Source organism: Diadema setosum, chromosome 1 (genome assembly GCF_964275005.1).
Source record: "Diadema setosum chromosome 1, eeDiaSeto1, whole genome shotgun sequence".
NCBI lineage: Eukaryota > Metazoa > Echinodermata > Echinoidea > Diadematoida > Diadematidae > Diadema > Diadema setosum.
Genome location: NC_092685.1, coordinates 5,653,664 through 5,665,220, shown reverse-complemented (window position 1 = coordinate 5,665,220; position 11,557 = coordinate 5,653,664).

Sequence of the window (11,557 nt, the reverse complement as noted above, 5' to 3'; positions counted from 1 at the left end):
AAAGACCATTTGTGCCCTAAAAACATGACATTTTATCATTCTACTTTTTGAATTCGTTGGGACTTCTGAGTTTCAAACTGTTTTTATCTAATTTTGTGAATATTCCGTCATTGCAATATTACTCATGTATACCATTTATTTTTAATCATTCGGCAATGTTTGTCGTGAAATTAGCATTTCAGGCTAAGTGCATGGGCGCGATGATAGAGTAAAGCAATGTAAACCTTATCGAACGGTACCCTTATCTGTGAGAAGGGTGTGGTGACGTGATTAAGTTGTGTTTTTGAATGTCAAAAGTTTGTATGTCCATGCAATATCTATTTTGGCAAGTATTTGCATTCTTTTATTTTCATACGCTAACGCAGTGTTCACATATCTGCCTTTCTTTCGAGAGAACGTGAGAAGTGCACTTCCTGCATTATTATGCAGCCTATAAAGAACGTCTAGTCTGTTGTTTGAATGTTTGGTTGTCCAAAACGCATGATAAAGATTTTCTAACTTGGGAGAGTAAGAATATTAGAACACAACCATCATGATCACCAGTCGTCTGTTTTGTTGCACTCAACAAGCGTCTTCCTCCGAGCCCAGACGGGGGAATGCAAAGCACTCCCTCTATGACGGACGGAGACACAGCTTATGCTGTGACCACTTTAAAATCATTGTCTGTGATTCAAACGAAATGATCAGAATGATGTAATCATATTGTACTACTATTTCCGTAGCTGTGACTTTTCTGAAGTCGTCACTGTCAGGCAGTAGAGTTGTGATTATAGCAATAAGGTTTAGATAAGTGGAACGCATACTTATTGATGCAAGACTTGTGTATGTTTGTATATTCATTCTGTTTGTTCGTAATTTGTACCTTTATTATAATGAAATTGGCAGTAATACTTGCACAGTACTGCCAAATCGACTGTTCATCCTCTTTAAAGCTATGTCGCCGGTTTATGCACGTAGGTGCAAGCGAGGTAAACTGCAAGTTGTCGCTCGAGCTGTCTTTGTTAATTACGACAATCATTCGGAGTCCTGCCAATAGAAGGTTATCACATGACACTTTTAAGTTTAATAATGTGTGGAAATGAATTTGATCCATCATATTTCATTATACTGCATTGGTTTTACAATGAATTTTATCACTGATCCTTTGGGTTGTATATGATATGTCACTCAGGGCAATGAAAAGACGCATACGTGAATGTCGTACAGCCCTGGCGTACAGCAGGTTTTGGCAACTCTGTCATGCTTTGTGACATGTTCCAGTCGATGATAAACAATCAAAATGTAACTTAATTTATTTACGATGGAATGAGATGGGAATAAACTAGTACTGTATGTATATTTCGTCACATGTCAAAGAAATTCAAGAATTCGGTATGTAATGAATACAAGTAATAAGAATGGTACATGTCCTACAATGATATAATTCTTGTACTGCGTTCTTGTTTAGCTCATCACACCTAAAGAAAATTATCCACATGCGCTTGAAATAAGCTGTAAACAAGTTGGATAAGGTACAAGTGTAAAAAGCTGGCTACTCCAGCATCAGCACTGCACAGTCCACGGTCTTAAATACAGATTCGGTGTTTTACTTTCCGTGAAAGATAAATTGCCTATAATCGAGTCCATCGTGCCAGCATACCTTTATCAAAGGCCCTGTTGCGGTGAGCCATCAGCGAGAGGCTAACGCGCTCCACTTCCACTCCACTCCACTGATTCCGAGAGGATGGCCCCTGGAAAAAAAAAAAAGTTTTCTCGAGTATATGGAACTCAGAAATTTAGAGTTTTTGACTTCCCTAGCTGTTCCTGCATGTTTCTACCTAATTCTTGAAGATATATTCACCTTGCTTATGTGATAGCGCTATTTTTTTAAACGAGATATCAGTGTTGACACGACGTGGATATAGTCTATTTTTGCTGGCACTACACTCGCCATGCCCTCACGTTTAAATGATTGGTCATGCGTGATCCATGCAACTGATTGAAATGTGAGTTTTTTTTTTATACTCACAGAAATATGCTCTGTCAACAAATCATTGTTATCTTGCAACGAATTGTTTTCACCTGGAAATGAGAAGAAGGCCGACATGCATCCCACTAAATAAAATATGACGCATTGAATTTAAAGTGTCACCGCTAATTGCGCCATTATATACGTGTATATATGTCGAATGTAAGAAGCATTATTAGTATGAATTATGTGCGATATGTTGGGGCAGATAGGGAGAACAACAGATGTCTGTGTGTATTTTACTTCATTTCTGCCATCAACTCTACTTTCAATTGTCTTGTCATTTCATTCTTTCCATTTTTGTCATCGAGACCACAGAGGGCGACAGACACACTTAAGATAATACTTTACTAACAACCTGGGCCCCGATTCAAAAAAAGTTGATATGATAGCAACTCTTGTTGGGATGACAGTTGTCATAGTAACGACAAGAATCCAGCTTCCTGATTGGCTGTTGCTATTGGAAGTTGCCATTCCATGAAGAGTTGCTGTCCTAACACATTTTATGAAATGGGGCCGTGGCGTGTCACACTTGGTCGGATTACTCTGGTGTGACGGCTGATGTATTTGAACACACAACAGAAAAAAAGGGGGCGGAGGAGAGCCACCGCCCTGGATTGATTGTATGGACTGCCTCTATATGGTTTGACTATACTAACTCAACAACTGACTTAAAAAAGCAACTATTAAAAAAAAAAAATCTTTTTTTTTTGTCATTGTTTTTTTTTTTTCATTAGAATGAAACCAAAACAATTCATTCTTTAGTCCTCGTGGACATCACAAAGGTGGTATAGGCCTACTTTTTTGCTTCTATTTTTTTTTTCATAGGGTTTTCTCTTGGTTTATGATTTGTTGTTATTGTAATTTTGACTTTTTAAAAAGTTACAGGAAGAGGCTGAGAAGCCTTTGATCTTGTAAAAGGTGGAACGAGGAGGTTGCAAAGGTATGGTGGGTGATAAAAGAGGCCACTGTATAGTTTTGCCTGATTTCTGGACAGAAATACAGAAATTTGCCTCATGTATTCGGAGACACATACTCGGAGTGATTGGTCCTATGACATTGTATAACAAGACAGGACAGTTTAGCGCCGAGTATATATAGCAAAACCCATGTCTTTTGATTTGAGAAATATTATACCATATTGCAATGAACGAAATTTGCACCATTTTCTCTGCCAATTTGGTGCGAATAACCAAATCTTCATTTTTTTTTTTTGGTTGTTAAAGATGCAATTAACATAGATTTTCCGGAAATGAAAAGAAAACTAATGAAGTTCTTCCGAATTTCTGGTCTATAACTTGTGCGTGTGTGTGTGTGTGTGTTTGCGTACGAGTGGGTGCGTATGTGCATGCATGCGTGTGTGTGTTTGTTTGTTTGTTTGTTCGTTTGTTTTTGGGGGGTCTTTTTGTATGAGCCTCTGAGGAAATTATATTGTTCGTTTGGAAAACCATCGAGCAACTGATAATTGCATCCTACAACATTTATATACACACAAACACATGTGAGATACACTGGATATGATCAAGCAAGAATACAATACTGGTTTAGATAACAACATGCGAAATACGTATGGCAATGAGTAGCAATGGATAATAACGAATTGTATAAGTACAAATCTGAAACAGTGCAGAATTCAGGGTATTTTACGGCATATAAAATATCCACTGCAGAAGCGGAAAGTATTCCGCCACGCAATACCACCAGCCCCACTTGGAATCACGCAACATACTGAATCAATGCGTTATAATCACACAAAGGCAGACGACCGATGCACTTCAATCTGTTTCTCGATCTACTTTCCACTTCCGATTTCCGTTTCGCCGTTGCGTGCGTGAAGTCATCCTAATTCGTAGTAGATCAGACCCTGGAAAATCTGCAGAGAACAGGTGAAAGTTAAAGTAAGTACATGTAAACGTGGTGATGCATATCTGTTGAATATTGACTAATATAGGCCTGGATGTAAAGACGAGTGATTTGATGATAAAGACAAATTACTGACTGCATTGAATGTGTACTCTGTGAGGAGATTCCCACGATGAACACTCCCCTTCTTTCTCCTCGATTCGCGCCTCTCTCTCATTCCCGCTGTCGCGAGCGAGGGCATGTCGGTGAGACGGCCGTGTGTATTTGTGTGTGACAAGTGATCTACAGCTTTACAAGGGAACTGTCGTGAGAAAGGGGTGAGCGAAGATGCTATAAATGTGGAATATACAGCACATAATGGTCTTCAATGTGACAAAACTTCCTGTCAACTCTATGATATGAAACAAGATGATAGCTGTTTGTGGTGTTCTGAATCAATCTGCTAAGTGTTATCACAAGTGTTTGTGAAAGTGAAGGCTAATATAAATTGAACTTTGTCCCCACCATTGTCATTTTAGTCATTAAAGACAATGTTGAGCTATATATCAAAACTGATTTGATGTACTCATTGCAAATCTTTACTTTCCTGCACAGCACATGAATATGGCAGGGCTGCCAACCTTCATGCATTGAGCGTGAAACTCACGCATTTTGGTCCTTTCTCACTCTAAAACTTTATTTCATTTGCATGCATTTCTATTGATCTCACTCATTTTGACTCCTAGATTAACTAGCATTGGCCTATGGGAGTCTCACTCTCGACTAGTTTCCAGTGTTGGCAGCCCTGATATGGACCCAATTATAAGAAGTATATACAAATGTGATGATGTCCAGAGTTGGGACATCTCACAAAAACCAAATCTTTGGACAATCAAACATGTAGTACAGTGGACAAACATGACGCTACAGCACACTATGTTGTATTTGTAGCACCATGGGGTACGTGTCTGAGATATGAGCTGTGTAAGTAGTAAAAACATGTACCTCTGTGTCAGTCAAAAGAGAAGTTTGAAAAATTAGTGCAGAGCAAAAGTCATCCTTGTATCATACACTACTACACAGAATTATGAGGCAAGATTTATGAAGATTTTCCTATCAACATGCCCAACAGCTGCTATTCTCTGGTGTATGTGCAGCTGTCTGCAGCCAGAAGGCCTGTACATTCAAATCGTTTTTAAAGCCAAAAGGTCCAGTACCGGTAGCTCATCATACTCATTTACAGTGATAAAGTGATTGCTGTAGATCCTAATGGCAGGTATACAGATTGATCAACTAATCCCAAGCCTGGAGCCACAAATTGAAGAATTTCAAAATGGCACATTAGGATTGTATACCAAGAAAATTTTAGAATTAGAAGTCTGCTGAGCTGATCCTGGAATACGTCTGCACTGGTACTAAAAACTCTTGACACTGAATGTGAGTTCTCTTGACTGAGCAGAACAAGCACAGACAAGACAGGAAGGCACCCCATAGGCATAGCACCAGTAATTGCTGCTTGTGATGCAGATTGCCCAGAGATGTTAGGAGGTATAACTGTTCCCCTTCACCCAAGGATTTTTCCTGCATGCTGGGAATTACACTTCCATGTTTGAGACCTAATACCATGGCAACCCACCAAATTTTATGAAAGCAACATTGATGGGATTGTGAAATCTGTTCATTTTCACGCATCTCATTCCAAGGGGGGGGGGGGGGGAGAGGGTGGGGGAGGGGGTTTAAGTCCTGTCCTTGTGTCTTCAAATATTGATATTAGTTTGACCTGTATTTGTAGAATCTAGTTGCCAGTAACTCAAATTTCTAAAAGCCTTTTACACCTCAAATAGGTAGATACTTTTGGTCTTTTGTAGGCATAAGAACAGTGGCAGGCACTGGGTGCACGCCCCCCCCCCCTTTTTTTTTTTTTTTTTTTTGGTTTAAATAGAAGAAATTAAAACAAATGAAAGGGATGCATGCACCCCTTTCGAGAATTCCTGGATCAGCCCCTGCATTACCATACTGTGTCCTTATAAGAGTGGAAGAAATCCTTTCACCGACCTGTTACATCTTTTCTTTATTTTCAACCCAGCTTCTATTGAAAGTGTGCACAGCCCATTAGAAAAAGGTCAAATGCTAATCTTCATGCTATCGCATTGAACTAAGCAGCTTTATCCATCTTGTTCAAAGACAGATTATGATGAATTTCATGGTGTGTGTAGAAAAAAGGGTTATTACAGCATTCTACTAAGCATGCGGTGAAAATGTGTAAAGAACAAGATAATATAAACTCATGATATGCGGTAGTACAGACATTGTATTATGCTTTGTGAAATAGAAACTCAAAGCAGTATTTCTTCAAAGGCCAGACCAAACAATGTCTCCATCTTCTGAAGTGGAAAAACAAAACAAAGCAAGAAGCATGTTTGCCAGAAGTGTGGAAACCTGATGCCTGCATCATTACCATGACTCTGTGTAGATCTCCTATCTCAGCATTTATCTGCATTCAGTTCACTGACTGCCTGCCTTTGAGATATAAAGGTGAGTGTAACACTAAATTCTTAAGTATTTACAATTACTTTTTAAATGATGGTGTTATAAATATGTGATGATGTGATTATGACCTAGGCTAGTCTTGCTTTTGCAAGCCAATAGATTAAAAGTTTAAGTCAACTGATTTTTTTAAGGAAATAATTGAGACATTAAAACAACCTATCCTTATTAGAAATCTGAAACTAATGATCTTTCGAACTTGGTGTTTCCAAATCAACGAAATGACTGCAACTACAGGAATAAACACAGAATGTATTCATGAAAGTGGGTCTAGGGCAATTACCCCCTGATGGGCAATTCAATTACCCCGAACCCTTCCCCTGGCCCTAATCCTAATCCTAATCCTGAACCTAATCTAACCCTAACCCAAACTTCTAACCCTAAACCTAACCCTAACTATAATCTCTACTCCAGTATTTAGCTGGGGACAATTGCCCGGATATGCATGAAAGCATAACTTTCTGGAATCGTGTCTTGGTGTCTGGTGACTGGTTATACCACAGGAACTATATGCAGACCTTACCAACAATTCTGAATTTGGAGGAAAGAATCTGAATTTTGACCACTCTCGGCTCTTATTACGATAGCAGTTTCCTATTTTTCTTAATAATTTTACTACACACTTCCATGGAAACTACTCTTTCTTTTTTACTTTTGAGCCAGATCATCCCTATTTTTTTCAGTCAGAAAGGTGAGGAGGTCTGTATACATGTGTAAAAGTCTGCCCTCAATGGTTCACTTCTACACAGTGTTGTGTACATAGTGAATTGCATTGTGAGCAGCATGGTTGCTCTGTCTCCTTTTTCTCTTTCCTTCTCTTTGTCAGTCTTCATCTCTTCCATTATTCTTGATTCCTCCCTTGGTTCAATAGATCTTTTCTCCCTTTCCTTCTTTCTTCTTTCTCTATCTGTTCTTATCTCTATTCATTACCTCATTTTGTCCTCTGTTACTATCAATATCAATATCAGTTTCTTGTTTCTTTCTCTCTTTCCCTCGTATACACTCTCTCTCAATATATCTGTTTGTCTGTCTGTCTGTGTGTGTGTGTGTGTGCATGTCGCCCCCCTCCTTCCCCACCCCCTCCCTTCCCTACGGGTGCAGCAGCTCCACTTCAGAGCAATCTATCTGGCAAGAATCATCTTCCTAATTGCAAAGCAGTCATCCTGAGCTGATGACCATGCAGCATCTCAACTGTTATTGAGCTGCTGTCTTCTCCCGATGGCTTTTCCAGATGGCTTCTACCCCCATCTCTTGTCATCACTGTATCCCATTGCCTCCCCCACCCCTCTTCTTCTCATAGGATGGAACCAATCAAACGAGAACATATTCTTGGCTATTAATATCTATTGCAAAATTATTCATATATTATGATTCGAGAACATGCAAACTGATGTGACATCCATTCCCCCTCTTCCAACCAGAGTTTTAATGTCTTAATTCATTTATGGCATAATGCAGATATTCTAGTATATAATGATATGTTAATATGATTCAAAATATAAAGTAAGAATCATGATAGTTTTTGCCTCTATTTTCATATCTCAGAAGCCAAATTTAGTAATGTACTAAGTTCTCTCATACCAGACTGTAGTTCACATGCTGTATTGAGTCTGTGTACTGTTTGTGTGTATTTGAATATATTTGTACTTGTTCTAGAAGTATGTGTGTGAGTCTAGAGTCTTCCTGCAAAACTCAAGCTGCTGTGGTTTATCATCTTTTAGTGATGTAGATGCTTTGAATTAATTTAACTATGATAGGACTAATAGTGTTCGACATAGTTTGGTAGATACACGTTATCATCCATATCATATTTTTATTCTCAGGTGCAAGCTCTCTATTTGCATGAATTAAGATAATGACTACATTCACAATTTGTTAAAGTAATTTTTTTTATTATTATATTTTACTTTTGATAACTGTTTCTAAGACAAACTGCTATAGTGACACATGCCCAATCATTCCTGCATCCCAGATTGAGACTATCAAGAATTCATTAAAGGGCATTCCGAAGTCATTTCACACTTGACCTTTTATCAAGTGCAGGGTAACCCTCAATATCACCATCCACCAACAGTCAGGTTCAACAGTTCTCAGGAAATAGAGTGGGAGTGCTCGACCAATGTGTAGTAGAACAGACCAGACAACAAAGCCATTATGTGCAAACTCTTTGAGAGATATAGTTTGAAGAATGTGTGGTATACAGATATTTCTTATAGTTGATATATTGTGTATGTCACATTCAAACCAGATGTAAAGATTCTCATCTATAGTCATCATTACATATAAATCAAAAAGACACTGAAGGAGAGTTTAGTAGATACTTTGGACAAAAAATACAAGACAAATATAATCATGATAAATATGATGAAAATAATAACAATTATAATGATAACAGTCATAATGCTAATAGTAATAATATACATGACAAGCAAATAGTAAATATGTTTCTCATAGATTAAAATGGTGACACATGATATCAGGAAAATTAGAGTAATGGTATAATTCATGGTTCGTGGTTCAGTTCACAAAGTCACGGTGTGATGGTCTGGTGAAATGAATTGTAGTCCTCGAAATAATGGAGATGCAGTTATGAAATGGATGACAATTTACTAGCTTTAAAGATATTTCAAAACTAAAGAAATGTCGGGGCAATTTGCACATAGATTTCATGATTTGTACAGTACCTTGCATTTGGTTTTTGCAACTTGCAAAGCAAGCAGTGATGACTGCTGTAACGATAGTAGATTCTAACTGATCTACCCTCTCCTTACTGAACTGGTGAATCCAAAGGATGATTTTGTCTTTTCGAAATTTGTGTGAAATTTGGTGCACACATTGTGCATTTGAACATTGAGCATTGTGCATTTGAACAGCATTGTAAGAGTCTTCAATAGATTCAAAAAGAAATGTGAATTATTGCTTTGGTGTCACTTGACACAAGCAGGCGTGTCAGTTCACAGGTTAAATCTTGTCTCCACTGAGAGCAATTTTCATCCCTGACTGAAGCTTTTGTATCGTTCAGCCCCCACAGCCTTCTCTTGGAGAGAACAGTCCATGCAAACATGACAGTGTGCCGATAGATAACAAGGTGTGAAAAGTGGTACATACACAGCACTGCCTAAAAGTGGGACAGGAAGAATACAGTGTATACATGGATAAGCAGTGTGGCAGCAAATGAATGATAATGATGAATAGTTTTCCATCGATATTATACAAAGCAGTGCTGTGGTGAAAGATGATTTTAGTGAATAATTGGGAAGGATTTTGTTACAATACAGCACTGCTGTGTTTTCAGTCAAAATCACATGAGGCATATGATATCAGCTATAACTAGGACAGTTCTTGCTCATGCACTAACATTTTTTCTTTCAAACATATCAAGAATGAGGGGTATTGCACTCAGAAAGTTAAATGGTATACATAGGTCAAAAGTGTATGTCATATAACAAACAAGTCTCTGCTCGTGAGCATAGCACAACTAATGATTTAACTGGTTTGAAAGAGGAATGATAAAATCTCATCTTAAAGTGACTGAAAGCAGTGTCTTTCACATCTGAGAAATAACGATCCCATGAATGAGAGGATGGTCATCCTTCAGGTTGTCTTGGCAGCATTTTTTATTTTTAATGACTGAACATGTCCCAGTGTTTTCCTTAATATCATAAAGACAAACCAAATAGAGTTTCAATTAAAATATAAGCATATTGGTTTGTGTCCCTCCATAAATAGAGTTTGCAGTTATTTAATATTTATTTCTTTCATTTTTTATGAGCAATAATGGCTGCTGTAGTTTCTGAGTATGACTGATATGTGTTGATTTAGTGTGAGAGAAAGAGAGAAAAACAAGTATGCTTCATGAAAAAGCCACTTCAGAACATGGGGGAAGAAGCAGATGTTTTCATGTTGTCAATTTTAAGAAATAGACAAAACTGTGATAATATTTTGTTCTATTATAAATCATTGTGCTTGATGATTTAATAATGACAATTACATTAAATACTTGTATGGAAGATAATTGTAATGGTAGTGAAGATTGTTCATCCACATGGTTACAGGGCATATACCCCTTCTGTGCTTTTTATTTGTAATTGAAACACTGATTGCATTCCTCCGGAAGGTCAATATTGATTTTTTTTCTCAGTTCAGCTGCTTCCAAAATGAGGCTCCTCGACTATGATAGTATAGTCTTAAAAATTTCAGGGCTTGTATCAGAGTGTTATATGATTATGCTGATGTATCTGTCTTTCTTTTTATGCTGAGGACATCTGAATTCATAAATATTGATGTAAGCTAGAGATATATTCTAGAAATGTAATGATATGTATCTTTTATAAATATATATATATATATATATATATATATATATATATATATATATATATATATATATATTTGTGTGTGTGTGTGTTTTGTGTGTTTGTGTACCAGTGAATTTTTCATAAGAATGCATAAGGTTGCTTAACTCCACACACTCTGAAATAAAACAATATTGGACAATGGTGTTTTGGTTGTAGTGAAACAAAAAGAAACGAGAAACAAAAATTGTGTCAGAAAATTGATTGCCGCAATGTATTTTTTTAAAGCAAAAGTTCACCTTAGAGTTATCTTTGCATATACATCTGTAATTTTGCATGTGCTCTATATGTTTGTGATAATAGATGTAAAGTCCTGCTAAAATTTTACCAGTCAGACTTTGAGAATCGTCTAATGGCTGAATGTAATAATGATGAGAAGAATACAACCCCCCCCCCCAAAAAAAAAAAAATGCTGATGAAGAATGTAATTTAGAGTATATCTCTATGGTTGTATTTCCTTTTTGATCTGATAAATATTTGTATTTAGAGATAAACACAGCCCATGAATTATTTGTATTGAGGGATATAACCTAGTGTGTGGTGATATTTTTATATGATAGTTAGTAAACAAAGGAGTGTGTTCATACGTACTGAAATTGATATAGGCCCTTTAGCAAGAATTCAAATAGCATGAAGCATGCTGGTAATATGTAACTGCATTTTGCATTCATAACTGTTTAACACACCAGCCAGAATTCCTTTGATCAACATATCATAAAACTACTCGCCTCCTCACGTTACTGATAAACTTGTGTAGTGTCCATACCAACAATGGAAATAACAGCCTGTCCTCCGAAGTCTAACC